Below are 6000 nucleotides of genomic sequence, written 5' to 3'. Positions count from 1 at the left end.
AGCTGACATGTACTGGCTTTGAGGTGGGCTCAGCGCCGGAGCCCACATCAAAGCAGGGGATCCGACCTCCGCAGTAATAGTATGGTGGAGGTCGGTAAGGGGATAATTGTGAAATCTCAGCGTTATTATTAAGTTCAAAATATGTTTGGATAGCTTTACTGATACGAGTTTTGGTGGAAGGATTATCTAGTAAGGAGTCATTTAGTTGCCAAAATCTGTATGTGGAGAATTATTTGGATAAAATTAAGTCAATTATAACATAGGAGTGGTCTGAGAATATTGAAGGAACTATGTATGTTTGTTGTACATTGGATAATAAAGATCTAGGAGCATAAAGATAGTTGATTCTATGGTACGAACCGTGTGGGTGTGAGAAATACACTACCTATTCAATACCTAAATTCACTACCTATTCAAGTCTATGGGTGAAAACCACTGAAAAAACGCTGAAAAGAAAGAAGCTTCCCAAAGAAGCTCTATAATTGAAAATTGCAAATAAAGATTAAACAGCAACCATAAGACAGATTCCTAACCCAGGTATTATTTTAATCAGTATAATGGCACCAACCTGACACTGTCTGTAGGTTACTGTGCACAATCCTGCTGACAGGTTCACTTTAAGGGCAGTCTGCAGTTATTGAGAACAGGAACAGGATGTGTTGGAGGGGAATCCAATGACATCCTTTCATAGAAGCATCCCACCAAGACAAGAGCAGCGGCAGAGTGAAGCTGATTGTGTCCATGAACAGAACATTTCCAGATGTGAGGAGATTTCTTCCAGGAATGCTACTGAAAGTTGGAAAAATCCAGGACCTAGCTTGATAGGTGTTGGACACTGCGGAGCAGTTAAGTAACAGTCATTAACAATACTGTTTACTTGCTGGAGGGACCTCACATTCATCTGTATACCCCAATTATTTGTCCAGAGCAGACCTAGGTCTGTAAGAAAACTAAGGCCCACTGCACCACCTCACTACATTCTAGCATCAATATGCTCAAACCTGAAATAGAGCCTGTAGTGAGATCGGCATAGTGACTGTTTCAGGCCACGTTTATCAACAAAATCAATGCCATGTTTCCTGTTTGTTCCATAATGAAGAATCCTAATCCACGCCTAGCTGCTGACCCAGCATGTAATTGATTGTAACATTGTAAACTGTTGTGCTGTACCACAGGTGAGCCCGTACATTACACTCATATAATTGTCCTAGTTCCCAGGGTGTTAATAGGTGACAAGTGGTTGGTTTAGACAGGCACACTAGTAGGTACAGGAAGGAAAAAGGTATTTAGTCAGCCACCAATTGTGCAAGTTCTCCCACTTAAAAAGATGAGAGAGGCCTGTGACTGACATAATAGGTAGACCACAACTATGAGAGTCAGAATGAGAAAACAAATCCAAAAAATCACCTTATCTGATTTATTTTGCAAATTATGGTGGAAAATAAGTATTTGGTCACCTAAAATCATGCAAGATTTCTGGCTCTCACAGACCTGTAGCTTCTTCTTTAAGAGGCTCCTCTGTCCTCCACTCATTACCTGTAGTAATGGCACCTGTTTGAACTTGTTATCAGTATAAAAGATATCTGTCCACAACCTCAACCAGTCACACTCTAAACTCCACTATGGTGAAGACCAAAGAGCTGTCGAAGGACACCAGAAACAAAATTGAAGCCCTGCACCAGGCTGGGAAGACTGAATCTGCAATAGGCAAGCAGCTTGGTGTGATGAAATCAACTGTGGGAGCAATAATTAGAAAATGGAAGACATACAAGACCACTGATAATCTCCCTTGATTTGGGGTTCCACACAAGATCTCATCCTGTGGGGTCAAAATGATCAGAAGAACGGTGAGCAAAAATCCCAGAACCACGCGGGGGGACCTAGTGAATGACCTGCATAGAGCTGGGACCACCGTACCAAAGGCTACCATCAGTAACACAATACGCCGCCAGGGACTCAGATCCTGCAGTGCCAGACCTGGGCCCGTCTGAAGTTTGCTAGAGAGCATTTGGATTATCCAGAAGAGTATTGGGAGAATGTCCTATGGTCTGATGAAACCAAAAGTCGAACTGTTCAGTAGAAACAAAACTCGTTGTGTTTTGAGGAGACTGACTAAATACTTTCTTTCCCCACTGTAGATTTGTAGAAATTACAGTAGGTACAGATTGTTTAAGTACCACGCTGCACAGTACAGCCTGTGAGTGACCCTAAAACTGGTTTCTTGTAGCTGCTGGGCTGCTTATTGGTTGAAGTAGTGCTGAGATTTCCTGCTGTGAAGGGGACATAGATAGCAGCTCATTCAGTATTGGGACACTGGACTATTCAAATGACTGCCACTGAGAGCACACTGATTAAATTCATGGATACTTGTCATAAAATTCAGCACATTGCACATTACATATCTGGACACATTCTTTATCTAGGGGTAAGGCTTAGGTAAAGAACCTCAAAATACAGGTCTCTGTTCAGTAATAAATACCCACAATGCTTTGTGTTCATACAGTTTATTGTATTAGAATTGAATATGGAGAGTAATAAAGAGGATTTATATCACAGTCTATGAGCCAATAATTCAGCAACATTATAAAAGCCTGAGGAAAATGTAACTCATCACAACAAGAAAATGTAATGCTAAACTCCATAGCTAGTCTAGACATGATGGGTCTGATTGGTCTATAAATTAGCTTTAAAGAGGTTATCCCCTACTTTATTAGTTATACTTCAAGAGATTATTCAGGATTGAGGTTTAGGTCTGCAGTCACTCTCTGTGAATGCTCACAGTGTGCAGCGTGTGTGATGTGAGGAATCTCCAGTCTGGTAGCGGGCGGTCACTTGACCGCAATTATACTATTTAAAATCATGCGGTCACATGTCGACTACACGCGCAACTCAAGTCAATTGAGCAAGGCCGGACACGTCTAGTCGGAAAGTTGCTGGAAGTATGGAAATCGGCTACTTGCAGACACATGACTGCTCGCTTCAAACGCCAGAAAATCCTGGTAGCGTACACTGTGCTCGCACTGTGCAACAAAACCTCTGAGATGATTATTAGACTTTGGCCGTACACATTTTGCTTTAGTATGAAAGTGTATTGGGTTCAATTTTTTGGATTAAAAGTACAAATTCTTAATAGTGAGTAACTACACCTAGTAACATAGTAACATAGTTAGTAAGGCCGAAAAAAGACATTTGTCCATCCAGTTCAGCCTATATTCCATCATAATAAATCCCCAGATCTACGTCCTTCTACAGAACCTAATAATTGTATGATACAATATTGTTCTGCTCTAGGAAGACATCCAGGCCTCTCTTGAACCCCTCGACTGAGTTCGCCATCACCACCTCCTCAGGCAAGCAATTCCAGATTCTCACTGCCCTAACAGTAAAGAATCCTCTTCTATGTTGGTGGAAAAACCTTCTCTCCTCCAGACGCAAAGAATGCCCCCTTGTGCCCGTCACCTTCTTTGGTATAAACAGATCCTCAGCGAGATATTTGTATTGTCCCCTTATATACTTATACATGGTTATTAGATCGCCCCTCAGTCGTCTTTTTTCTAGACTAAATAATCCTAATTTCGCTAATCTATCTGGGTATTGTAGTTCTCCCATCCCCTTTATTAATTTTGTTGCCCTCCTTTGTACTCTCTCTAGTTCCATTATATCCTTCCTGAGCACCGGTGCCCAAAACTGGACACAGTACTCCATGTGCGGTCTAACTAGGGATTTGTACAGAGGCAGTATAATGCTCTCATCATGTGTATCCAGACCTCTTTTAATGCACCCCATGATCCTGTTTGCCTTGGCAGCTGCTGCCTGGCACTGGCTGCTCCAGGTAAGTTTATCATTAACTAGGATCCCCAAGTCCTTCTCCCTGTTAGATTTACCCAGTGGTTTCCCATTCAGTGTGTAATGGTGATATTGATTCCTTCTTCCCATGTGTATAACCTTACATTTATCATTGTTAAACCTCATCTGCCACCTTTCAGCCCAAGTTTCCAACTTATCCAGATCCATCTGTAGCAGAATACTATCTTCTCTTGTATTAACTGCTTTACATAGTTTTGTATCATCTGCAAATATCGATATTTTACTGTGTAAACCTTCTACCAGATCATTAATGAATATGTTGAAGAGAACAGGTCCCAATACCCCACTGGTCACAGCGACCCAGTTAGAGACTATACCATTTATAACCACCCTCTGCTTTCTATCACTAAGCCAGTTACTAACCCATTTACACACATTTTCCCCCAGACCAAGCATTCTCATTTTGTGTACCAACCTCTTGTGCGGCACGGTATCAAACGCTTTGGAAAAATCGAGATATACCACGTCCAATGACTCACCGTGGTCCAGCCTATAGCTTACCTCTTCATAAAAACTGATTAGATTGGTTTGACAGGAGCGATTTCTCATAAACCCATGCTGATATGGAGTTAAACAGTTATTCTCATTGAGATAATCCAGAATAACATCCCTCAGAAACCCTTCAAATATGTTACCAACAATAGAGGTTAGACTTACTGGCCTATAATTTCCAGGCTCACTTTTAGAGCCCTTTTTGAATATTGGCACCACATTTGCTATGCGCCAATCCTGCGGAACAGACCCTGTCGCTATAGAGTCCCTAAAAATAAGAAATAATGGTTTGTCTATTACATTACTTAGTTCTCTTAGTACTCGTGGGTGTATGCCATCAGGACCCGGAGATTTATCTATTTTAAATCTTATTTAGCCGGTTTCGCACCTTTCTTGGGTTAGATTGGTGACCCTTAATATAGGGTTTTCATTGTTTCTTGGGATTTCACCTAGCATTTCATTTTCCACCGTGAATACCGTGGAGAAGAAGGTGTTTACTATGTTAGCTTTTTCCTCGTCATCTACAACCATTCTTTCCTCACTATTTTTTAAGGGGCCTACATTTTCAGTTTTTATTCTTTTACTATTGATATAGTTGAAGAACAGTTTGGGGTTAGTTTTACTCTCCTTAGCAATGTGCTTCTCTGTTTCCTTTTTGGCAGCTTTAATTAGTTTTTTAGATAAAGTATTTTTCTCCCTATAGTTTTTTAGAGCTTCAATGGTGCCATCCTGCTTTAGTAGTGCAAATGCTTTCTTTTTACTGTTAATTGCCTGTCTTACTTCTTTGTTTAGCCACATTGGGTTTTTCCTATTTCTAGTCCTTTTATTCCCACAAGGTATAAACCGCTTACAGTGCCTATTGTTGATGTTCTTAAACATTTCCCATTTATTATCTGTATTCTTATTTCTGAGGATATTGTCCCAGTCTACCAGATAAAGGGCATCTCTAAGCTGGTCAAACTTTGCCTTCCTAAAGTTCAGTGTTTTTGTGACTCCCTGACAAGTCCCCCTAGTGAAAGACTGGTGAAACTGTACAATATTGTGGTCGCTATTTCGTAGATGCCCGACCACCTGCAGATTTGTTATTCTGTCAGGTCTATTAGATAGTATTAGGTCTAAAAGTGCTGCTCCTCTGGTTGGATTCTGCACCAATTGTGAAAGATAATTTTTCTTGGTTATTAGCAGAAACCTGTTGCCTTTATGGGTTTCACAGGTTTCTGTTTCCCAGTTAATATCCGGGTAGTTAAAGTCCCCCATAACCAGGACCTCATTATGGGTTGCAGCTTCATCTATCTGCTTTAGAAGTAGACTTTCCATGGTTTCTGTTATATTTGGGGGTTTGTAACAGACCCCAATGAGAATTTTGTTACCATTTTTCCCTCCATGAATTTCGACCCATATGGACTCGACATCCTCATTTCCTTCGCTAATATCCTCCCTTAAAGTGGACTTTAGACAAGACTTTACATAGAGACAAACCCCTCCTCCTCTCCGATTTTTACGATCCTTTCTAAACAGACTGTAACCCTGTAAGTTAACTGCCCAGTCATAGCTTTCATCTAACCATGTCTCGGTTATTCCCACTATGTCAAAGTTACCTGTAGATATTTCTGCTTCTAGTTCTTCCATCTTGTTTGTCAG

This window comes from Ranitomeya imitator, chromosome 1 (assembly GCF_032444005.1).
Source record: "Ranitomeya imitator isolate aRanImi1 chromosome 1, aRanImi1.pri, whole genome shotgun sequence".
Taxonomy (NCBI): Eukaryota; Metazoa; Chordata; class Amphibia; order Anura; family Dendrobatidae; genus Ranitomeya; species Ranitomeya imitator.
The sequence above is the reverse complement of the archived record's forward strand: the minus strand, read 5'-3'. Positions refer to the sequence as shown.